Below are 26723 nucleotides of genomic sequence, written 5' to 3' on the forward strand. Positions count from 1 at the left end.
TCATAACTAGCTTGGGGCAATTGTTGAACAATGGAATGGAATGCTTCCTCCCATAATAATTATTATGTTTTAATAATAATAAAAAAAACCTTCAACCTCTTCTTCCACATCCACTGCTCTCACCCTAGAACAAATAAATGAGAACTGGAGGGGAGGGGAGAAAGAAGATTCTAGACTAACTGAGTTAGAGCTGACACATAACAATACATTATCTAATTAAATAAATTAATGCAGTAAATACCAAACCAAACTTCAAATTTCTATCCATGTGCACTTAGCAAAAATATCATATTACATTTCTGAAAAATCGCTTCATTACTTGCTCATAATGAAAAAAATACTGTTATGCTAATTAATATAGTCACTAAAAAAATAGCACACGGACATCCAGGTGGTTACCAAATCAAACAAAGTCTGAAAAATATTCTTCAATCTATCAGTCAATATAGTAGGAATGTCAGAAGACTACAGCAGCAACTTGCACTTCAATTGCATATTCTATCAGATGAACCAAAAAACCCCAACAACAACAAAAACCAATTTTTTCCCCCATACTGAAGCCACAGAAATAAATAAATAAATTAAAAGTATGGCCAAGGATAAAATGCACTTTCTGTATAATGTTTTAAGACAGAAAGAGAAAATGTCTCCACAATTTTCAGTAAAGTGTTCAAAATCTAAGTAGTAAGAGCTTTCATTCAATAGAAAAGAAGTCTTTAAAAATAGTATTGTAATAACATAAGAGGAAGAGATCAGGATCTGTATGAATTTTTTTACTCTCTTTGAGGCATTGCATAAAGAAAATATATGCCAAATACTGGTTCATGTGAGGTAATTATCATTTAACAAAGTGAATAGAAAAGTAACAAACAGTATACACACAATACACACACAATATACAAAAAGGCATTGAATAGACTATTTGAAAGAAGTTCTTGTGAGGTTTCACTGGAACTGTGGCCATTAAAATTGAGCTATATAAAAAAATATTTAACACCAGATGCCACTACTTTTGTTGGCTTACAAAATATTGTGATCAGATTTCAGAGATGAGGTTAGAATTCATTGCTAGAACCAATGGTGTGAATGGAATGAATTTAGTTCTTGAGTAAATATGTGTGTTTCTTAGGTAGATTATGTATTATTTTCTTTATGTGGATATTACTCTTTTTTAAAAATGAATTGACAGAAACTTAAGTGTTTTGTATAAGAGAAAGATTTAGCACTTTAAAAGCTAATTCCTTTAAAAGTTAGGGGCCACAATTTAGCAAACATCATTGAAATTAATGCGACTAAATAATTAAGTATGTACTTAAATATTCTGCTGGATCAGAGTGCTCAATATTTTGGAGAATAAAGCTCTAAGAAAAGTTCACTAAATTATTACAGATGACGATAAAAAGCCTGGTAATTTTTGGCATATTCTAAGAGCAGTCACTGTTAAAATTCTGCACGGAATAAATTATTCAATGATAAGATTTGGTGAATATGACCAAATACTATTTGACAAGCTTAAATTGTTTTAATAAAAACTCTGTTTCAAGAGAATTCAGTAAGATAGAGTGTTACTACTCTATTTCCAGGCTGCAATGTTCACTTTAGACTCGCTTTCCAATTTTAATAGCTTTGTCTTAAACTCCATTACATCCATACTGTATTTATATATAACCAATTAGTTTCAAGGAAAAATAATAAATATTAAATATTAATATTACCTGGGCTGGACAGCACAAATATTATGTGCAACTTAACCCTGCAGCCTCCTTTAATGAGAAGGTAAATATCAAGTATTAATAAAGCAGACCATGTAGCTATTCTTATCACTTATTAAAAATATTCCTTCATCTTTAATTCATAGGATTTTTACATGATCAGGAAAAGAGGGAGAACAATTAATATGACTCTTATTTTTAAATAAATTATATTTGTTCACAGAATCCTTCATACACAGCTATTGGTATTGGACATTATGCACTTCTACCAAGAAATGGAGATACAGTATTATACGTTTTGCACCTCTGCCATCAGAAGGCTAAAACAGACAAGCAATTGCAATTATGTGCAATGTGATTCATATCACTTAATTCTGATAAAAAAATAAACTTGAAGCAAGGTGAGTGGCTGCCTGTCAGTATTATAAATCATAGTTTTGTGACAAATGTTTCACTCTCTTGCAGTGAAAAGCAAACAAACCTACCAGAAAGGCAACACAATGTTTATTTCTGTCCAATAGTGTAAAACAGACAGACAGTCTTAATGTTTGACAGTGGGTAATTTTCAATGTCACAAAGCCAGAGTTTTCAATGTTTCAGACCTGAGGCATAAATACCCAAACTGACCTTATGGTGGTATAACCTTTACCTATATCCAGAACACTTTTTCAACCAGAGAAGGAGTTTCGTACTCCAAAATATGCAAGTGATTTATGACAATTGATAATAAGAATATGCACCCATTGAGGATGCAATAATTTAGAATTATGTTCAAATTACATAATTTTTAAATGTCCATTACAACTCTCAGCTAAAATCTAAGTTAAAACAGCCCTGAGGTTCAATGTTGGTATTTTCTATTAATGACATTAGCCTTGCAACTGTAGTGATTAACAGGTGGCGCTCAAACAGTGTGATCTTAATCATTAGAAAGTAAGCAGTACTGCCGTGTTTAATTACTGCAGGAACTGTGTGTCACCAGCTAATTAGATTTGATTGATTATTGTCATCCTTGCATGCCTTTCAAGGCATCAGAGAGAACATTTGAATCCTATAATGTATGTTCAGAGAATGAACTATCAGAATGTCTGAGTAACAATTTAAGATTTAAAAAATTAAAATGCCTTGCATTCTATTCAGCATTGAATAACATAATACCATGCCATCTGAAGTTACTAAAATGTATAAAACAAGTTAAAAACACATCTTTCCCTAATTTCCTTTTGGAATAAAAACCAGTTTATATGTTTGAACTCAGGGCTAATTATTAATTATATCTCATTTTCCAAGCCCGTTGACAATCAAAATGGCATGCCAATGGATTTAGATTTTATAAATAGTACTTAAAGGTGCATCTGTTCTTGCATACATGCTGTCACTATTTGAACAAGAAAGATGAAAGGTTGGACTTCTTACTACTAATAAAAGTTAATTTTGCAAACACCAAGATCATCCTTCAAAAACAGGGTAAAAATGCCCTTGTAGTTCATTTTACCATTGCTATAAATGTTATTGTTCAATCTGCAATGATACAACTTTGATCCCCCATATACATTAGGTATATGATGTAACATTTGTAAATGGAACTATGAAAACTAAATCTGTACTGGAAGTGATGCAATTTAAATACGTTCAATTGATGTATAAACAAAGACGTGAATGAAGAACTTTTCTTCCCAAGATAAACAATGTTAAATGCATTTCATTAGGGAAGCTCAGTGTGTTCTATATCCATAGTACATAGGTATGAGCAGACACATTGTGGTCCATTGTTTCTTCCATAAATTGTGGGTTCTGCTTCATTTATTGTTGTCTGACCAACTCCCACTACTCTTTCCAATTATTTTAATAGCTCCAACATGCTTGCATAGTTATTTAAGCACCCGCTTCTTCTATCAGAGATTTTCCTTTCCATTTGACTCTAATTCTGGGTTACTCTGCCTAGGCCAAAGAGCCAAAGCTGTCTCTAATGGCTTAATTTCTGAGGTGCCTAAATAATATTAGCATCTCCCTCAGTATGATACAGGATAATGCTAGAGCCTCATTAGTGTGACATAATATATAATCATAGCTCTGGTGTATCATTATTATGAAGACCTTATAATTTGCTTTTTTCCTCTATTTTTTGAGTCTCAGCTTTTGTAATAAGGTTGAGATACAGACTAATCACAGAATATTATAAGATTTTAAAAATAATTTAATTGAAGGAAGAATCCTGAAAAACACCTTTACTTTCATGTATAGTTATTGTTTTTTACAGGGCAGTTTGCTCAGATAAACCTCCATGTTAAAACTATAAATCCTTCTGCCTATTTATTTGGCTGGTAGGCTGGAAAACAAGGAGATATTCCAAACTCCTGTTTATCCAAAGGCTTGCCCCTTCTTCCATACCTACTCTTGCAACACTAGGATAAGTTAGGCTATGTCTAGACTGCCGGCTTTTTTCAGAAGAAGCTTTTTTCGGAAGAGATCTGAAAAATCTTCTTCTGAAAGAGCGCATCCACTGCCAAAGCGCATCGAAAAAGTGATCCGCTTTTTAAAAGATAGCATCCACACTGAATGGACACTCTCTTGCATTTAAACTGTGATTACTATGGACTGAGTAGCCACCAGGGCACCTGTGCTTTTCCCTCTTTCCTCTTCTTCTGAAACAACTCTATCTCCCCCATCCACACACGCCTTTTTCTGAAAGAGCTCTTTTAGAAAAAGGTTTCTTCCTCATAGAAAGAGGATTATCAATGCCGGAAAAACCTCTCTGTTCTTTTGATTTTCTTTAGAAAGAACACAATTGCAGTTTGAACGTAATTGAATTTTTTTGGAAAAATGGCCGTTTTTCCAAAAAACCCTCTGTAGAGTAGACATACCATTATTCTTATTTTCTTTACAGAGTAGATGAATGGGGTGAGCAAGGCTGGCTGAAATGGTGGGAGAAAAACAACACTATTTCAGAACAATATGAAAGGGGATTTTTGAAAATCAACTCTGGGCAGTCAGGAGAAAGTTACAGTAGATACAGTACCACAGATGAGGAAAATAGCAATAGAAACCATGAAAAAAGAAGAGAATTTAGAGATGGTAAAGAGAAAAAAGCAATAGTTGATAAGTTGGGAGAATGAGAAAAAATATCAAAGCTTTCTATCAAAATTACACTACTGCTAGACTAAAAAAAAGTGGAGTTGACAGTGATGACTGAGAAAAGATGGTGGAAAGATGAGCAGTTAAGTTGGAGTTGGCAACTATACATTCAAGAGCAGATGTCAGACAAGTAACTAGAAATTAAAAACTCAAAAAGGACCCTCTATTTAACACGGCCACAATCCATTTCAGGACAAATTCTCAACACCTTAAATTCATAAAACAATTATTGGAATAATCGGCATTACTTAAAAAATATCTGTGCTTACTTCATATGCAGACCTTTAAACATCCTCTGTGTGACACTTTTTTGTTTTAATTTTTTGAAGTGAAAAATGTTTCATTTACAAATATACATGTACATATTTCTTTTGAGCCCTCTGTTGCCATGTGTTGTCTTATTTTATAATCTAATAGGGATTGTGTAATTGTGTTCGTGTAGTTTTAACTGCAACAAGTCCTGATTTGTGGAGAAGATGGAATGAAACAAATGAACTAATAATGTAAGAATATTCTATAAAAGTATCATGATATCAAGGAAAGCATATCAATCTAAATCAAATCTAATAAAGGACAAAAATTGAAATATTTTCATTAAAAAAAAATGTAACTATAGCAAGATAGAGGAAGACTTTTCATGAGCTCCTTAATGAAAACACCGATAAAAATTAAAAAAAAAAAAAACCCTAACATACGTTTCCAGACAACTGAATCACTTGGTTTTTGTATTGTCTTACCTGCTTTCAGACATTTACCAATCTATTTTCAAATTCTATCCTCACAATTTTTGAAAAACTCTCCAGTTCTCATGTCCACAGTTCAAGTAGAATGTTCAGAAATTGGAAAGAGTACAGAGAAGATTAAATGATTAGGGACTGAATGATTGAAGGATTAGAAAATATGTCTTGTAGCAATACACTGAAGGAGTGTAACCTATTGAGCAGAACAAAGAGAGGGTTAAGAAGTGAACTTGATTATAATCTATAAGCACCTACATAGGGAACAAATATTTAATAATGGGCTTTCCAGTTTTTCAGAGAAAGGTTCAACAAGGTCCAATGGCTAGAAGATAAAGCTAGACAAATTCAGAAGAAAAAAAATGCAAGCTTTTAACAGGACAATGGACCATTAGAACAATTTCCCAAATTTCATAGTGGATTCCCCATCCCTGGCATTTTTCAGTTTGATATGCGATTTTTAAAAATTGTTCTCTTGTTTAAGAAATAATTATTCCGAGGAAATTCCATGATGTTATATAAGAAATCTGACTAGATAATCACAGTAGTCCTTTCTAGCCTTGAAATCTATGAATATTGAGATGTTACCTCTCACTTATCTTCTGTGTCACCATCATAAATTCTATCCCAGTACAAATATAGTAGGCCTAATTTCATTTACTTTAGTGGAGTTGTCCCTGTTTGTACTAGAAATGAATTTTAACAAGTAGCACTAACTCAAAGCAAACATTTATGAAAACATATTGATCATTGCACAAACATTGAATGGGAAGAAACTTCTCTCAAATAATGTAGTTTCACCAAAGAAAAATTTTTTTGGATCAAATATACACTTAACTCTTGACAAATACTTTATTAATTACACCAACTACTTTGTAAAACATTTTTTAATCTTTATTTTATCGTAAAATACAGCTTAGCTTAGTTGTCTAATGCATTTTAATTCTACCCAGCACCCAGAATAGCTTCTCTATTATGCTCTACAAAAGCATTGTTATATCATCAGCAGAGATTTTTTTCCAACTTTCTGAAAAAACTGCTTTTTCAGCTGGTATCCCTGGGCTGGGCAAAACATAACTGAAACTGGTAAATGCGAATACCATACTTCTTTTTAAATAGCTTTAAGGTACAGTTAAGAAACCCACACCTGAAACAAAGGCATCTGTTACTTTGCCTTTAAAAAATGGGGAGAAGGCTTTGCTGGGTATTGATTTGAGATGAGAGTGTGTATGTGTGCAAGAGGAAGTGGGGAAGGAGGGAAAAAAGTCAGGAAGAAGCCCAAAGTAATATTAGTTAGACTAAGGAGAAAACGGAAAAGACATTATTGGTACTAATGTAATTGTGTCACTACATGGAAAGAAACGTAAAGAAGAAACATTTTGTTCCTGTCTACATTTTCCTCTAGTAGAAGAGAGAGATTCTTTCAGGAAAATATGAACTAAAATAATGTTTCAGCTTAGTTTTGTTTGTGAAGAATCATCTGTCATAGCTTTATGCAAAACAATAAAAACTCATTTTATGCTGTACAGCCCTCCTTTCTGTTTGCCTATCCAGAACCAGCAGATGAGTGGTATCTAATAACCTTGATTGTGGAGTGCTTCAAGGAATGTGTTTTGGAAATTAATTCCCTAAGGTCTTTTATAGCAAATATGCACTTCTCTTGATCAATGAAATCTGTCATATGTATAGATGAGCTGTCTTTATGCTGAATACTGCTGAGTACTTTGGTATTGACATACTGTAATCTCTTATCCATCATGTCTTTGCTTTGCTAGCTTTCTTAGGAATTACTAGAAACCTGACTTTTCTATAATCCTTTTTCTAACAGATTTCTCATCTATGTGACAGCTGCCAAGGGCGTACAGCTCTGTGGTGACCTTGTAGCTTAAGTGTTTCTTGTTCTTATTTAACCTTTGATTTTTGCATAGATATTTAAATATTTCAAAAGAATTATTACAAATAGTATAACCTTGTACAGGGCAGAGTTGGAAGAATGAACCAGTGTAAGGAGACAGCAGTAGAAGTATGTAATGGTTGATAGCCCCCTGAGTGAATATATTAATGTGGGTGGAGGTAAACAACTACGGAAAACAACAGAGGGTACAAGTGACATCTGCATGTATTGTGGTGGGAAAACTGAAGGGTGGTGCATCTCTGTATGTGCTCTGCAGGAGAAGCTCAGCTTGAGTACTAGAAGTCCTAGGTTTCTAATCACTTGTGTATGTTATTGAATGGGTTTGTTGCAGAAGTCTGTGTGTGATAAATTCTGGGCAGCTTCACGTCTGTGTATTTCATGGATTTTTTGGAAGTGGTGTGTTCATTTAAGAGATTTTGAGGGTGGAAGGAATGAGTGTAATTTTATGGATGGAGAAGGACAACTTACAATAATTGCTAGCAGGAAAAGATATGGAAGAGAGAAGGAAGGAAGGGAGAGTATAAAAGAACTGGGCAGAGGGAACAGGGAGAAGAGGAAAGAAATAATAAGAAATTGGGAGGCAAGAAACAGAAGAGAGCAATAAAAAAATGAAGAGGATGTGAAGGAAGAGATGCAGGGAAAACAGAATAAAAAGAAATGGATACACAGCACAGAAAATGAATAAAATAATGAAAAGGAGGAGGGAAAATAACAAATACAAGTGAAGCACGTAAAACTTTTTAAAAACACCCTAACAGAAAGAGTAGATAAAAATTATACAATAAAATACATTCTTATCTTTTGATAGAGTGCTCCATCATCTACTAATCCAAAGGATAGCCATAGTAACTTGAGCACAGTTGGTATGTAAAAACACATGGGAGCAATGTACACTGGAAATAGACGTAACAAACTAAAATTCTAGGAAAATGAATAGTGTTCTAGTTATTCATATTTCTGTCGGAAACTACGCTAGCTGAACCCATATCACCCAGTTAATGGACAAACTGGACCCTGCCACAGATACAACCATGTCTCTATCTTTGCCAGAGGATTTCTTTGGATCATGTGCCTATAGTACCACTTTGTACTTCTTCCTGACTGACTGGTGCCTATGCAACAAATGCACTAGCCTACTTAGCATCACTGCTGCAGCTGATAGTTGATTCTTTAACCCCACATATCTGGCTGCTTCAGAGTTATTACTGATGGCTTATGCTCGAATGAGTGATTTTTCTACCATACAAAACAAAATAAAACCCCTGCTCCCTACCAAACAGTAAAGTTAGCCGATCAAATGGTGACAAACTGTGAAGTGCGAGGAATTGGTATACAAAGAAATCAGGTTCTTCCATTGTATTTGGCTTGAAAAAACACCTAAGGCCTAAGGATCTATCACATCTATACTACCAGATGCCAGGAACGGCCCTAGATGAGCTGCTGACAATTGGCTCCTTAGGCGAAATGTGCGATCGGCACCCCTGCCTCCAAAGCCCTCAACAGCCGTTTTTCTTGGTGCCCTAGGCAACCACCTAGGTTGCCTGTATTGACAGGTCACCACTCATAGACATGCGCAGCACATTTCATTAGGGTGTGCACCGAAAGAATTTTTTAAAATGTACTTTGACCCCCATTAGCCACATCCCTGACCCCTTTTAACCAAGCCTCTGACCCCCATTGGCCACACCCCCTGACTCCCATTGGCCACATCTCTGGAGGTATCACGCTGGGGGCAAGATGGGAACATAACCAGAAGTAAAAGGTGTCATATGACCCCCCCTCTTAGGACTTTTCCCACCATCCTCCTACCAACAGGGATTAATTTGGCCCCCACCAAACCCCCCTCATACAACTATCCTGCAATTACCCAATGTGTGTGACATTAACTCGGGGGCGGAGAGGCTGGGGAAAGTGTTACCTCAGTTTCCTCCCATGAGCAGAATGAATTTTGTGTTGTGCACCAGAACTGAGTTCAAGTGGCTTGTTTGGATGTACCACTGTGGCACCCAAGTTGTTAATAAATATCTCATAAACCTTTACCTTTTCCCTCTGCTGCCATGTCTCCTCCCCTTGCTCCATCAGCTCCCCTGGTGTCTGCTGCCCCCCAACCCCTCAGCCTCTTCTGATGTCCTAATGCCTGTCCTTCTCACTGCCCTCAGCCCTCCTGAGACCTGCCCCTCTCCACCAGCCCTTCTCTTCCCCTGTAGCCTCCCTCTGATCATGTGAGCTACCCCTCCTCATTCCCTCTCTTAACACCTCCCTTATACACCTGCCCTGCCTCTCTCCTCTGGAGCTGGTCCCTCCCCTGCAGGTGTCTGCCCTTCTGCTTCACCCTCAGAATCCCCTGGCATCTGCACCTTCCCTTAGCCCTGCCCCCTCCTGGTGCTGCCCCCTTCCCTCACTGCCCCTGCCCCCTTTTGCCCTTATGCCCACCCCCTCACCACCCTCTGCCTCTAATCCCCTCATGCCCATGCCCTGACACATGCCTTGCTCCATCCCTGCCTTCCTCATGCCCATCCCTTCTCTCAAGCTTTCTCCCAACACCTCTCCCTTCCTCCTCTAACCCCCAATGCCTTTACCCTCCCCTCTCCCAGCATCACCCTGTCCCCCCTCCCACTGACACCTCCCCTCCTGCCCTTTTCCTCATTTTCTGCACATGGGCCCCCTGGCATTTGTCTCTTCTGCACCCCTGTCCCTTGGTGCCTTCCCCTTTCTTCTCCTGACCTGTCTCCTCCCCTCAGCACAAGCCCCTTCCTCTCCCACCCCTTCCTCTTTTTTTCCCCCTTCTCCTCCCATCCCGTCCTTTATCTTACCTTCGGCTTCTGCCTTTCTATTTGCGGGGGTGGACTCAGAGCTGACCCAAGCTACAGGCCGGGCGGGCCCTAGCCCGGGGCACCTCAGGGGCACCACGCCATGCTGCTGGGCCAGGCAGGGGCACTCCCAGGCGCCTCAGGGGTGCTGTGCGGTGCTGTCGTGCTGGGCAGGGGCCTCAGAGGCACCGCGCAATGCTGCCCAGGGCGCAAAAATGGATTGGGCTATGGAGCCAGACAGGAACCCCCCCTTGTAACATCCATTATTGCTTGCCTGGAGCATGCAGGGCACACAAAGCAGAAGCCCCAGGCTGTGAGACCATGAATGGCTGTAAACAGAGATATGCCAATTGCTGACCAAGAGGCTGCCAAGGAGTGTCCTTAACTCAAACCCATATTGATACGAACACACATCCATCCGCGGGGGGAGGAATCTCTCGCCCAGTAAAAGAATATCCGGCACTCTTAATTTAGGTATCTTCCTTTCTTGCAAGTGTAAATTAACTTGAAACTTGCTTGTAAGAACTGGTGCCACAAAACAGACCGGTACAATTTGGCCTCTTAGATAAGAAAGAGGATACGGGCTCCCAGGGGCATAAAGATGGGTCCAGCAGTACATTTACTCTGAGTGTTAATCTACCATCTATCTGCTGGTCGGGTTAGGTGTTTGATCTCCCGAGGTTCCAAGCGGACGCCCACCTCGTAGTCATCTTTTCTAGGAATTGAGAGACCGGCCCTGGCCTGACACGCTGGAGTCGAGAGGCACAGAAGGGGGTAAAAATTGTACCTGGATGTGGTCCTTTAAGTATATATATACACATAGTGTTAGAGCTTTTTAAAGATTAAGCTGTTACTTGGTACCATTATTTCTATTTTCTATCTTTACCTTTTTTTTCCTGTAACCATTTTTAAGACCTCTATACATATATTTGCTAGCATTTAAGAAATAGAGCAATAGCCATTGTAACCATATGATTTATAAGCTTCTTTAACAAACCTGTAACTGTTTAAGCTTTAACCTGACTCCTTCAGTTGCTGTAACAGAACCAAGCACAATTTAAAAGAACTTCAGCCGGTCAAAAAGGACAGGCATAGGAAGAGCTTGGGCGTTTGTATTTGTGTCACTCCCAGGTGGCAGATCCGTTGGGGCACCTCTCAGTCTTTCGCAGGCTGCCCGCTGCTAAGAAATCTTGCATTCTAGCAGCTAAAATCTGAGGTGTAATAAGCTCTTCCTATATAAAGGGGCGTCTGTTGGCCTGCTGGCAACCCTCTGCGAAGGGACCCTGGTCCTAGCAGTAAAGCCACAGACGTTAAACCTTTTCTCAGAAACACACACACACACACACACACACACACACACACACACACACTGCCCTGACCGTCGGCTGACAGAATTGGCGTAGTCGGAAGGATTGTGTTATTGGTTCACATACAGCAGCATGAAGCCTGTCATGCTGGACATGGATTTTAGCTGTATGGAGAAGGAGTTTGCCCGAGAGGGATGGGGCAACCCTAAGTGGGATGAAGAGATGTTAGGGAAAGACACTTGCATCTGGCTGTTAAAGGGTGTGTGGCAAGCAGCCTGCATTAGCTACTGGAACTTAGAAGCAGAGCTGATAAGGGTGCAGAGAGAGAGAGATACGAACTCTGGGAGCAATGCCAGAACCTAGATACCCGGATGCAAACCCTAAATAAAGACATGGAGCACCTACAGGAACGGCTCCTCCTGAGGCTAGAGAGGGGAAGGAGAAAGTAATTAATGGAGAAAAATGAGCTTTCGTAGCTGGCTTTAAAACTTTGCTAGTTCAAACCCCCGCTCTCCCGCCTTCCACTCTAAACAAGATAAAACAGTACAGCATTCCAGCCGAAGCTATGTCTCCGGTCTGTGAACTAATTAAAGATTTAGAAAAACAGGGAATCTTAATTTGTACCTTCTCCCCGTATAATTTGCTCAGGAAGTATGCTCGATGGGAATGAGCCCGCACCACGAGGAAACTCTGAGAGACAGCTGATAACAAGATACGCACTTATCAGTCTATGGGTCTCATTTACCCTAATGGGTCCCATTTTATTTGTACCTTACTGTGGGAAACACAGGGATGTCCTATGCCTTATGGCAAGAAGGAGAAACGGTACTCCGCCGCCCCATACAATTTGGCTCGAAGTTATGGCAGGGGTCACAGTCAAATGACACGCTTTATGAAAAGTGCTTCTGGCAGCCTACACAGCACTAAAGGAAACAGAGGAGCTAACCCAAGCTCAAGCCATAACACTTCACACTCCTCTCCCAATCATTAAGCCCATATTAGAGGGAAAGGAGTTGCCACCGGGAATAGCCCAAAAGAAAATGACTGTCCATAGATGAGCACTCTATTTACACCACAGACTCTACTGCAGCATGGATGTTATGAAAACCCTATGCTAAGAAGTTTAAAATTAGTAATAGCTGACTGCAATACACATTTGGATTTACCTACTGAAAGGAATCAGGAGGTATGGGGGGGGCTAATTGGAAAGCCCACCCTTCTTACCAAATTGATACTAGATAAACCTGTGTCATTGGGAAAAGTCATTTAGCAGAAATTAGGATGTATCATAAGAGGAAAAAGCATGTAAAAAGAGAAGGCAAAAAGTTTAGAGCCCTATAGGCATAGTTGAAGAAATTAAGTGATTGTTGTAATATGTGAAGGGAAACCTGCTTTAAAAATGACACCTCGTTTCTTTGCAGCCTCTTTCTTAAGCACTGCAAACATTTGTCTACGGACACTTTTGTTAAATCTGCAAAAGGAAAATTAAGGATTCTACTGAAACTTAATTGGTTAACTGCATAAAGAATGAGCTCTATATATTGTAACACTATTTTGTGGGTTTAAAATGAACTAGTTTTATTTTGTTTTGGATAATGTCCTCTTGCTTAAAATTGCAAACAGACAAAGCACAAATTAGTTAGTGCTTCTGTTAGGCATTCAACTTTTAAGGTTAAATTTGCTCTTTAAGAAAATCAAGTTATTGTTTTAAGAATCCAAACTCTGAAACTTCACTGTGTCTTTGTTCAAGGCTGGATTGATAACACTTTTGGCTTGCTCTCAGATCCAAGGTTGTAAGTGGGTGCAGACTGCCTGTCTATTCTGAAGAGGTGTGAAACTAACTGTCCCTCATAAGTAAGCCTGTAACATTGTACATATGATTCTTTTCAGGAAAATAAAAGCTTTTTGCTTGCAGGTACAGTAACTGGCCAACCAACACCTTGTGCTAAGGAAAAGCATTATAGTTCACACATTAAGCCTGATCTGTGGTACAAGAAAGAAACTGAGGCATGCCACTGTTGGGGAGGGCTAGCAACTCAGAGGTAATTCGAGAGAGTGGAAGGTCACGAGTACGGATGAAGCGCCCTTGTTCTCGTAAAGTTGTAGCTCACTCGCCCATGGAAGTGGTAAAGAACTAGCTGTAACAGGTTCCCCTAACAGATCTTAGGCAGTATTTTAAGTTATAATAGGCCACCCCGATGGGGGTAGAGATGTTTTCTTGTCTTTCAGATAATCAGAAAGCGCTGGTGCCAGCTGAAGAAACAACAACAACAACAACAACAACAACAAAAACCATGGTTCTGTGTCATGACACAATAAGTTTGTGTTCTGTCCAAGTTTGTCTTGTGTGTCTTAATTGTAATACGAATTGCAAATATTGTTGTGTGTAAGATATTGTTTTAATGAAAAGATACTTTGAGTAAAGCAGAAGCATGAATTTAAAGCAACAAAATTAATAATTAGGCCCAATCAATTGGCAACTCTAAATTCAGTGAAAAGGATAATAGTTTAGTAATTGTTTAGGCTAGGAGAATGTTAACAATGTCTCCACAGGTGAACAAAAAAGGAACTGGAAAGAAGCAAGGAGTGCATCACGTGAACAGAAAGACTGGGAGTGGGGTAACAGCCCTCTCCCCCACCAGATTGGTTTTGCTTTAATGGCTACACAAATGAAATATTTAGCTTCTGTAAATTTGTACACCAACCATAAAGTGGTTTGGCAAGATATAATAAGAAATCTATAAGTAACAACACAGGCAAGTGAGACATCAGCATATTTAAGTAAAGATACCCACAACAGTGAGGAAACTAGTAACCTCACCATTGCAACAATAGCTACTTGCCCTACTACTCATTGGTGCCTGATGCCTTAAAAGGCCTCAAGAATTATAAAATTGCATAGGTTAACAATTAAATATTTGTGAACCATGCTTGGTCCTATAAGAAAAACAGTGACTCCAGTCAACGTAACCTCCTTCAAGTCACATACATAGAATGAATACACAGCCGTGGGCCGCCCCTCATTCACACATAATCATTTTGTTTATTGTAACAACATGAACACTGCGAGGACAAAGAATACACAGACCTCTGAGTTAAAGTTTGTATAGAATATTGTAGAAAAGAAGCTAAACACTAACATCAGGCCACTGAAGTTAGACCTACTGACTTCCACTGGGGCTTACCACTTAAAGCCCAGACAAAGGTAACCCCTGAGGCATGGCTGTCATTTGTTAAACAATGGCCATTGCTAACTTGTCCTCATTTAAATATTATTAACCAGGTCCTTAAAGACAAAATAGAGCCTCCCAATTGTGCATTATGCCCTGAACAGACCCCTGTCACTGGTCCTTACCTTGATGATGTTTCACACTGATATAGACCAGCTGTGTGCTAGACTGGCTGATCAAATTGGCAAGTGCCTAATTAAGCAATGATGGGGCTTAGCAGATACCATCGCAGATTGGTTTGGGCCTGGAAACTCTGTCAGCAACACTTATGTCATAGCCTAGAAATTGTATGAAAATTCAGGCTGGTAGATGCAGTAATATCCAGTGCCCGTGGAGGCCTAAACACCAGCCAAGCCAACCGATTGATCCTGGATAGTTTGAAAAATCTGTCCAGTTCTGTGTCCACTTCACTAGATTTAACCAGATATTTGGACCAGAGACTAATTAAATTGTTAATTAATGGAACTAAATTAAAGAAATTAAAAGGCCAGTATTAAAGAATAAGATAGCTTTGACCACCCAGCCCTTATGGTGGTGAGTCCCCATCTCCCCCGTGCCTACCCATGGGAGTGGGGAAGTAAAGAATCCATGAGGACCCAAAGGCCCACAGATGGCAAATAAAAAAACAGATAAAATACTGTGGAGCAAAGATTAAACAATCGGCAGACCCCTACAGGCAGTCCGATCAGTAAAGGATTCTTCCCTACAGGGAGAACACCTCCTAGCCCCACTGTACCACTTAATAAAAATTTTAAATATGCACCTGGAGACACTGTAGTAATTAAACACCCTAGTTTAGGAATGCAAACCCGCATACTGCACTCCCACAAGGGAAAAGTAGTTTGGACCACTGCAGACGTTGGGCTAACACCAATAACCATTACTGAGGCTTGGATTGTATCCAAGACCGGCGAACTTTTTGTTTTATTACAGGATACTCAGGCAATGGCCCTGAACAGTGCTCCAGTGGGATGTATCCCTCCCAGCGCTGGTGTAAATCCAGGAAACCATTATGAACTTTTTGTATATATACCGCTTGCTGTTGCAGCGCTTGCAATCGCTGTTGTTATAGACTGAACTATAGAAAAAAAAAACCTAAGCTGAAGCAAGACATGTTACTCCAACTCGCCATGGTCTTCTTCCTCATCCCAACTGCTACTGCTGTACCAGAACACCTTACTTAACTCCTCTACTAAACTGAAAATCAAGTTTGTCCCTCTGAGCCCAAAACAACTAGTGGAACAAGAGCGACATCTTCCAATGGAAACTGGTGTGGTTCGATAACAGCAACCATCGCAATCCTCAAAATAACTTTGGGGGGAGGCAAAAGAAGTGGCAACAGGCGGTATGGGGTAAGACATGCTGTAACTAAAAAATGTAAACATCTCATGGCTAAATTGGTTAGCCCAAAAGCTAAAATTTTCCCTAACTCCTTTCCTACACTTTATTTTAACCACTGTTCTAACCATTGTAATTGTTGTAATTATTTTCTGCATAACCCTATGTATTGTGCAATGCCTAGTTAATGCAGCTATCTCTTCTGTGCACATTCAATATACAGCACTGGGAAAAGACCCTAGCCAATTACTAGATCCTGAACCTTCTATTCTGGCCATTGGGCACTTTTAGATTCCCCCAAGGTGGGCAAGAGGTGCTGGTATCACTGCCATCTTGTATCCTGGGACGTGGTGTATCGTATCAAAGGGTGGAATGTAGCCAGACAGCAACCCCCTTGTAACATCCATTTTTGCTTGCCTGGAGCATGCAGGGCACACAAAGCAGAAGGCCCAGGCTGTGTGACCATGAATGGCTGTAAACAGAGATACACCAATTGCTGACCAAGAGACTGCCAAGGAGTGTCCTTAACTCAAACCCATATTGATACGAACACACAGCCGTCCGTGGGGAGGAGGAATCTCTCGCCCAGTAAAAGAATATCTGGCACTCCTAATTTAGCAATCTTCCTCTCTTGCAAGTGTAAATTAACTTGAAACTTGCTTGTAAGAACTGGTGCCACAAAATGGACCAGTACAATTTAGCCTCTTAGATAAGAAAGAGGATACGGGCCCCCAGGGGTATAAAGATGGGTCCAGCAGTACATTTACTCTGAGTGTCAATCTACCATCTATCTGCTGGTCGGGTTAGGTGTTTGATCTCCTGAGGTTCCATGGGGACGCCCACCTCGTAGTCGTCTTTTCTAGGAATTGAGAGACCGGCCCTGGCCTTACACGCTGGAGTCGAGAGGCACAGAAGGGGGTAAAAATTGTACCTGGATGTGGTCCTTTGTTTAAGTATATATATACATAGTGTTAAAGCTTTTTAAAGATTAAGCTGTTACTTGGTACCATTATTTCTATTTTCTATCTTTACCTTTTTTTCCCCTGTAACCATTTTTAAGACCTCTATACATATATTTGCTAGCATTTAAGAAATAGAGCAATAGCCATTGTAACCATATGATTTATAAGCTTCTTTAATAAACCTGTAACTGTTTAAGCTTTAACCTGACTCCTTCAGTTGCTGTAACAGAACCAAGCACAATTTAAAAGAACTTCAGCCGGTCAAAAAGGACAGGCATAGGAAGAGCTTGGGCGTTTGTATTTGTGTCACTCCCAGGTGGCAGATCCGTTGGGGCACCTCTCAGTCTTTCCCAGGCTGCCCGCTGCTAAGAAATCTTGCATTCTAGCAGCTAAATTCTGAGGTGTAATAAGCTCTTCCTATATAAAGGGGCATCTGTTGGCCTGCTGGCAACCCTCTGCGAAGGGACCCTGGTCCTAGCAGTAAAGACACAGACGTTAAACCTTTTCTCAGAAACACACACACACACACACACACACTGCCCTGACCGTCGGCTGACAGGCTAGCCGGCCTGAGGCACACCTGGCACACCCCGGGCGCACACCTATGCCACCACTGCTAGATGCGATAAATCAGCCCCCACTGGATCCACTACTGCTTGTTGATCGAGTGGGTGGTAAAGACAAGTTCTCAGAGTCCTAGCCCTTGCTGAAAATGCTTATTCCTAATACAAGTTAATTGCTGCTGCTTCCACCTACCAGTAACACATTTGTCAGTTTTTATGCTGATCTGTGTTTTTGAAAAACTACATGAAGTCTCTTTTGAGAGTTTCCTGCTAAGAAGAACAAAAAAGAGTAACTGCTAGTCTTCCTCCTTTGCTGAGGTTTTCTTCATTTGCTGTCTCACTCTAGCGTTCTTCTTCTGCTGCTGCTTCTCATATCAGAAATACATGTCTGATTCTTTTACCAAAAGTCCTTACTAATTTTTTTATTCAGATAAATTCCAGTTGGTTTAATAAGACAAAATGAATTTTAAAATTGTGGAAGCATCTTAAATTAGCTTCCTCCTTTACTTATAATACAAAACCAAGTTATGTGCATATATTGATTTCTTTTACTGTTGTTTCTATTTTTTAAAAATTTCTGGTGCAACTTTAGATACACATTCACAAAATGCTAGCAATAATATTCTGGCCCCATTGACATCAATGAGAGTTTTGCCTTTGATTAAGTGAAACCAGGATTTCACCCTAGGAAACAATGGAACAGAAAACATGCAATTTTGCTGAAAAGGCTTACATTTCCTCCTACAGAAGTTTTTATGAGAAAAAACAAGAATGAAATCTTAGCTCTAACAAATTTGTTTAGACTGCATCAGAAAAATAAATCTGAATCCCTGTTTCTCCTTCGGCCAGAGGTGAAGGGAATTTCAGTGACAGCTTGTGCCCAGAATCCTAGTGCACAGACTAGAAAGCAACAATACCAGACTATATAATTCCCATGCTGCCAATTGTTGATTTTATTGCAGGTCTTGCAATATCCCGTCTGGGGAAGAATTTCATCCTTTTAAACAAAAATAAGTTTCTATCCCTTATGGTATTTGACAAAAGCTTAAAAATATTACCTGAATGCAACCTAAATGCTCAAAAACCAGAAGGAAAATAGAGAAAACCCAGATTATAGTGTTCATTTTAAATCTTGTGAGTTTTAAATGGATCTGAGATTTGGGGGCCTGACTCAAATTTTAAATGTCTGGGGCTGGCAATACTTAAATATTTATCATAAAGAGTAACAGCAAACCAATGCAAAACAAAACTCAGATTTGTACCACCATGTAAAAAGAGGTGGATTTTAAACTAAAAAATAAGAAAGTTATTTTAAACAACAAGGAAATATTTTAAGAAAAAGTAAAGTTGAAAGGGGCAATTGATAACCATGGAGATATTTAATGCAAAAATAAATGACAATATCCAAGAATAGTTAAGACACATTCAAGCAAATAAAGCATTCATGAAAATGATGTACTGGGTACAGTACCACTAAAAATGAAGGAGATCAGATGTCATTATCCAGCTAGACTTTTCAGGCTTGATTTTCATTATATTTAATTAATTCTGTACTTTCCTGAGACTACAAAAAGCACAATCAGTTAATGCAATGGAGTTTGTGTGATCTGGCATTTGATTGAGACCATTAAATTGATAACAAATATCTTTATTTAGAAGGGGGCTACAGTAGAGTATTTAGAAGTGTGGTAATATGCTAACTAGATCAGATGAAACTGTAAATGTAAATTTTAATTCTTGTACATAACTTTCATATAAATAATCTCAGTCTGGAAACATATTGATGGAAAATTTACAGCAGGTTTTCTATTTGGCAAAATATGATACTTTGACACTTTCAAGGGAAAGTATTTAGATTTATATTATTATTCATAGTTGTAGCTGAAAATGAAAATCATGTGAAACCATGCATTTAAATTAATAATCCAAAACATGAAAGCCTGCAAATAAATATTTTATTTTCTTTAGCTTTTTATCACTCTAATCTAAAATAACCTCAATCTATGTTTGATTGTTCTGTACCAAATTTATGAATTCCTTAATGGACAGTAATAGCTTCCACCGAGGGGCAGAACCTGGGGACCCGGAGAAGTGCCTTCTACATTCCCTGTACACTGGATCTGCACAAAGGAGGCTTCTTATGTTTAAGTGTGTAAAGGAGCTGGAAGCTAAGACAAGGGCAATCTTGAAGGATCATCTAGTCCAGTCCCCTGTACTCATGGCAGGATTAAATATTTTCTAGGCTATCCTTGACAAGCGTGCATCTAATCTGCTTTTAACAATCGTCACTGATGGAGATTCCATAACTTCCCTAGGCAATTTATTCTAGTGCTTAACCACCTTGACAAGAAGTTTTTCCTAAACCTTCCTTGCTACAATTTAAGCCCATTGCTTCTTGTCCTATCCTTAGAGGTAAAAAAAATATTTTTTTCTCCTTCATGCTTGTAGCAATCTTTTATGTACTTGAAAACTGCTTTTATGTACTTGAAATCCCCTTCTCAGTCTTTTCTTTTCCAAACTAAAAAAAAAAATCGATTTTTTTTTCAATCTTCCTTCATAGGTCATATATTCTACATCTTTAATAATTTTTGTTGCTCTTCTCAGGATTTTCTTCAGTTTCTCCACATCTTTCCTGAAAGCTAGCATCCAGAACTGGACACAATACTCCAGTTGAGGCCTAATCAGTGCAGACTAGAACAGAATTACTTCTCATGTCTTGCTTACAAACTCCTGCCAATATACCTCGGATTGATATTTTTATGTTTTGCAATGGTGATCCACTATAAGGGTGTGTCTAAACTACACTCCTCTGTAAGCATAGGGATGTAAATTAGACACATCGAAAGAGCAAATGAAGCAGGGATTTAAATATCCTGTGCTTCATTTGCACAATGGCATCTGCCGCTTTTTTCAAAACAGGGCTTTTAAAAAAAACCCAGCAGTTTAGACGGGGCATTTTTGACAGAAATGCCCTGTTTCGAAAGATCATTTTTTGAGGAGTACAGGATCTTTTGAAACGGGGCATTTCTGTCGAAAATGTCCCATTTAAACTGCCGGGGTTTTTTTGAAAAGCCCCATTTCCAAAAAAAGCAGCAGCTATTATGCAAATGAAGCATGGGATATTTAAATCCCTGCTTCATTTGCACTTTCAATGTGTCTAATTTACATCCCTATGCTGACAGAGGAGTGTAGTTTAGACACACCCTAATTGCTATTCATTCCCATCACTTTTTGCATTTCTCCTTCCCATGTGTACAGTTGATTGTTCCTTTCTAAGTGGAATATTTTGCATTTGCCCTTACTAAATTTCAACTTATTTCAGATAATTTCTTCAGTTTGTCCAGAACATTTTAAATTTTAATCACAGCCTGGGAATTACTTGTAACACCTCCCAGCTTTACATAGTCCACAATCTTCCCCACAGAGAGGGAACTGGTCATAGTTCTGCTGATGTCTAGTCTATGAACAATGAGAGAACTGTCTGCATAGGAAAATTGCCCCTCTATTCCACCCACATGATTAAGTCATGAGGTATCCTCTGGCCCCTTGGGCATTCAGTGATTTCATGATCTGACCCTTACTATGCAAAACAGAAAATGTACTTTCTGAACACTGCCTCTTACCAACAAACTCACTTTAAACAACAGTTATCTCCAATTTTCAGGAAAAAATATGTAGTTTACTTGTGGAGTCAGTGCTACTATTTGGAAAGATATGACTAGGGCCATCCCTAAACAACTGGTGGCCCCAGGCACCAAAAAAAAAAAAAAAAAGGAGGGAGGCAAAATGCAGTTGCAGCCCCTGTAATTGCCATATCCCAAGCGGGCTTCCATCGGTCTCTGACAGCACCCCCTTGAAAAAGGCAGCCCCAGGTGACCACCCAGCTTGCCCGCCTTTAAGACCGACTCTGGATATGAAGGACTATCATCCATGCTGTTTACAGTAGCAAGTCTTTCCCCGTAAGCCAAAAGATAGAAGTGCCCAAAGAAAGGTATAAAAGGCATGGTTTGTGTTAAATATTGTGTGAAAACTGAGCTGATGAAAGAATAGATGGTGGAATTAGAAACTTCATGGCCAAAAGTAACCATTACAATTACCTATTCTGACTTCATGCATACTCAGGCCCAAAAAAGTCATCTATTATCATATCCATAACTTCAGTTTGAGACATAGCCTTTATTTTAGAATGATATTCCATCTTCACTGAAAGGAACTCAAATGATGGAGAACCCACCATGCACCTCGGTGAGGTATACTAATGATAAATTACCACACTGTTCCAAATTTGAACCTTATTTTTAGTTCACGTTTCCCATTTCAGCTTCCAGCCACTCAATTTCTTTATCCTTTTTTCTGTCCTGCCAAATAATGTTTCCCCTCAGAAATCTCTTTTATATGTATGTTCTTGTAATAATGATCAATTCACCTCTTAATTGTCTCATGGATAAACAGACAGCACCTCTTAAATGTCAGATTATAACAAGTGATTTTCAGAATTCAAATAGTTTTAGCTCTTTTCTGAACCCTTTCCATATATTTTAGAACTGTCTATCTGAATTTTTTTTTCAAGAATTTGTCTTGAAAAAGAGCTATGGCCACCAAATTTGGTATGCAGCTTCATCTTCTATCTTAAAGCAAAGTCAGGGTTTCGCTGTGCCAAGAAAATAGGGAGTGCCAGGAAAGGGACTAACTTCCATAATAAGAAAAGGGAGAGGCACAGAGATGGGAATACTGAAATAGTGGAAGTGGCTACTGGGGGCAGCCACACCACCAAGAGAGTGGCCAGCAGGTCTGGGGCTCTGCCACTTGCATGCCACTTGACTGATTAAGTACTCCCCCTGCCCCAAATACTTTCCCCCCAGAACTTAGCTTCAGCCTTGGGGTGGGGATAAACCCTGGTAACTAAAGGGGCAGGGAGAAGTAGAAGGCCACTGGCAACCATGGGGGTGGGGGAGGAGAGAGAAGGTCCTGCCAGCCTGAGAGGGGGGTAAGTGCCACAGGATGGGAGCCCATACCCTGAGCTCCTTCTCACCCCTCAACCTGCACTCTCGCATCCCCCCTAAGCCTCCAGCATCCTGTCCTGTCCCCCACACATCCCCAAAGTCCTGCTCTGACTTCTGCAAGTCATACACTGTCAGCCCACATATGGCCAGCACCCTGCCCTGACAAAACCGTATGTTTGGTGTGTGTGTATTTACTTGTGGGGCTCCTTTCTGCAAGATACTCTAAAGACAAATAGCTACAAAGATTCAAAGAATCTATCTATGTCATATGGAAAAAGAATTCTGAAATTCTAATTCCTGCACTACTGTAAACTCTCCCTAGATTTGAGCACCTCATTTAATTTTCCCATGCCTGTCACCTGTCTGAGACGGAAGTGTTGAGAGTCTCTGGGTTAGGCTAAAAGGGGTTAAAAAAAAAGGGTGATGTCATGCTAGGAGTCTACTACAGGCCACCTACCCAGGAAGAAGAAGTGGCTTTTTTAAAACAACTAACAAAATCATCCAAAGCCCAAGATTTGGTGTTGATGGGGGACTTCAACTATCCAGATATATGTTGGGAAAATAACACAGTGGGGCACAGACTATCCAAGACGTTCTTGGACTGCATTGGAGACAACTTTTTATTTCAGAAGGTTGAAAAAGCTACCGGGGGGAAGCTGTTCTAGATTTGATCATAACAAATAGGGAGGAACTGGTTGAGAATTTGAAAATGGAAGGCAGCTTGGGTGAAAGTGATCATGAAATCAGACAGTTCACAATTCTAAGGAAAGGTAGAAGGGAGAACAGCAAAATAGAGACAATGGATTTCAGGAAGGCGGATTTTGGTAAGCTCAGAGAGCTGATAGGTAAGGTCCCATGGGAATCAAGACTGAGGGGAAAAAACAACTGAGGAGAGTTGGCAGCTTTTCAAAGGGACATTATTAAGGGCCCCAAAGCAAGCTATTCCACTGCGTTGGAAAGATAGAAAATATGACAAAAGACCGTCTGGGCTTAACCACAAGATCTTGCATGAACTAAAAATAAAAAAGGAGTCATATAAAAAATGGAAACTAGGACAAATTACAAAAGATGAATATAGGCAAACAACATAGGAATGCAGGGGTAAGATCAGAAAGGCAAAGGCACAAAATGAGCTCAAACTAGGTATGGGAATGAAGGGAATCCAGAAGACTTTTTATAAATACATTAGAAGCAAGAGAGTAGGCCCACTGGTCAGTGAGGAGGGAGAGGGTAGGCCCACTGGTCAGTGAGGAGGGAGAAACAGTAACAGGAAACTTGGAAATGGCAGAGATGCTTAATGACTTCTTTGTTTCGGTCTTCACCGAGAAGTCTGAAGGAATGCCTAAATAGTGAATGCTAGTGGGAAGAGGGTAGGTTTAGAAGATTAAAAAAAAAGAACAACTTAAAAATCATCTAGAAAAGTTAGATGCCTGCAAGTCACCAGGGGCTGATGAAATGCATCCTAGAATACTCAAGGAGCTGATAGAGGAGGTATCTGAGCCTCTAGCTATCATCTTTGGAAAATCATGGGAAACAGGAGAGATTCCAGAAGACTGGAAAAGAGCAAATATAGTCCTGATTTATAAAAAGGGAAATAAGAACAACCCAGGAAACTATAGATCAGTTAGTTTAACTTCTGTGCCAGGGAAGATAATGGAGCAAGTAATTAAGGAAATCATCTGTAAACACTTGGAAGGTGGCAAGGTGATAGGGAACAGCCAGCATGGATTTGAAAAGGACAAATCATGTCAAACCAATCTGATAGATTTCTTTAATAAGGTAACGAGTCTTGTGGATAAGGGAGAAGCGGTGGATGTGGTATACCTAGACTTTAATAAGGCGTATGATATGGTCTCGCATGATATTCTTATCAATAAACTAGGTAAATACAACTTAGATAGGGCTCCTATAAGGTGGATGCATAACTGGCTGGATAACCATACTCAGAGAGTAGTTATAAATGGTTCACAATCCTGCTGGAAAGGAATAACAAGTGGGGTTTCATAGGGGTCTGTTTTGGGACGATATCTGTTCAATATCTTCATCAATGATTTAGCTATTGGCATAGAAAGTTTGCAAATGATACAATCTGGGAGGGGTTGCAACTGCTCTGGAGGATAGGGTCATAATTCAAAATGATCTGGACAAATTGGAGAAATGGTCTGAGGTAAACAGGATGAAGTTTAATAAGGACAAATGCAAAGTGCTCCACAGTTTCACAAATACAGAATGGGAAGCGACTAACTAGGAAGGAGTATGGCAGAAAGGGATCTAGGGGTGTGGACCACAAGCTGAATATGAGTCAGCAGTGTGATGCTGTTGCAAAAAAAGCAAACATGATTCTGGGATGCATTAACAGGTGTCTTGTGAGCAAGACATGAGAAGACATTCTTCCGCTCTACTCTGTGCTGGTTAGGCCTCAGTTGGAGTATTGTGTCCAGTTCTTGGCACCGCATTTCAAGAAATAAGTGTAGAAATTGGAGAGGGTCTAGAGAAGCGCAACAAGAATGATTAAAGGTTTAGAGAACATGACCTATGATGGAAGGTTGAAAGAATTGGGTATGTTTAGTTTAGAAAAGGGAAGATTGAGGGGGGACATGATAGTGGTTTTCAGGTATCTAAAAGAGTGTCATAAGGAGGAGGGAGAAAATGTGTTCATCTTGGCCTATGAGGATAGAGATGAAGCAATGGGCTTAAACTGCAGCAAGGGAGGTTGAGGTTGGACATTAGGAAAAAGTTCCTAACTGTCAGGGTAGGCTAACCCTGGAATAAATTGCCCAGAGATGTTGTGGAATCTCCATCTCTGGAGCTATTAAAGAGTAGGTTAGATAAATGTCTATCAGGGATGGTCTAGACAGTATTTGTTCCTGCCATGAGGGCAGGGGATTGGACTCAATGACCTCTCGAGGTCTCTTCCCATCCTAGAATTCTATGATTTTTAAGCTGCAGAGATCATCTACTTGATGGGGTAGTTTATGATTATTGCGAATGACATACATAGCATGATACGATAACATGGAGTTATTTCTCTCAACACTGGATGGCACAAACTGATCACAAGTTTATAATGGAAGACTTTTTTTCCCCGAAACATGGCACCATATTATTTAATTATGAATAGTCATTCCTTTTTCTCAGCCGGATAGCCATGTTAGTCTGTACCTACAAAAACAAAAAGGAGTTCTGTAGCACCTCAGAGACTAAAAGATTTACTTAGGCATAAGATTTCTGGAGTAAAAACCACTTCATCCATCTATCTGATTAAGTGATTTTCACCCACAAATGCTTATGCCCAAGTAAATCAGTTAGTTTTTAAGGTGCTACATGATTCCTCATTGTTGCTTTTTTTAACTGAGACTCAGGTCAGTTTGTCAGACAAAACGACGAACATCAGGCATAATCGGCTATGTCATCATATATGATCTTCTGAGTTAATACATTAACTAACTGGCTTACTGGTGACCTCAAGAGCCTGATACGTTGAGAATTGGGGACATCAGTTGGGGATTAATTAGCAACTTAGTTATATTAACATATTTCACTTTATAGCTCATTCCAGAAATGGTCTAACAATATGTTGGTATATGATTACAGAATTTACTCTTGTTGAAATGAATGGGTAGGGAAGATGGCTAGCCACCTACAAGGACTCATTCTCTTGCAGGATCAGGCCCTTCATGCTATGAGTGAGTCTCGATGAACATGGAAGTGATGATAGGCAGCAGTAGGCTAAAGAGTTGTAAATAATTTCAGTTAAAAAAAAATCACAGACCACATTTTCACAAATGTATGCCAGGTAAAAGGTAATCCAGAATTAAATAAAATGTTATTGAACATTTTATTGAATGTGACAAAAGTAAAATCTCTGCAAGCTGCATGGAAACTATTCAAAAACACCATAATAGAGGCCCAACTAAAATGTATACCCTAAATTAAAAAAGCATAAGAGAACCAAAAAAGTGCCACCATGGCTTAACAACCAAGTAAAAGAAGCAGTGACAGATAAAAAGA

The sequence above is a fragment of the Pelodiscus sinensis genome, chromosome 3 (assembly GCF_052426305.1).
Source record: "Pelodiscus sinensis isolate ZL-2025 chromosome 3, ASM5242630v1, whole genome shotgun sequence".
In the NCBI taxonomy this organism is placed as follows: Eukaryota; Metazoa; Chordata; order Testudines; family Trionychidae; genus Pelodiscus; species Pelodiscus sinensis.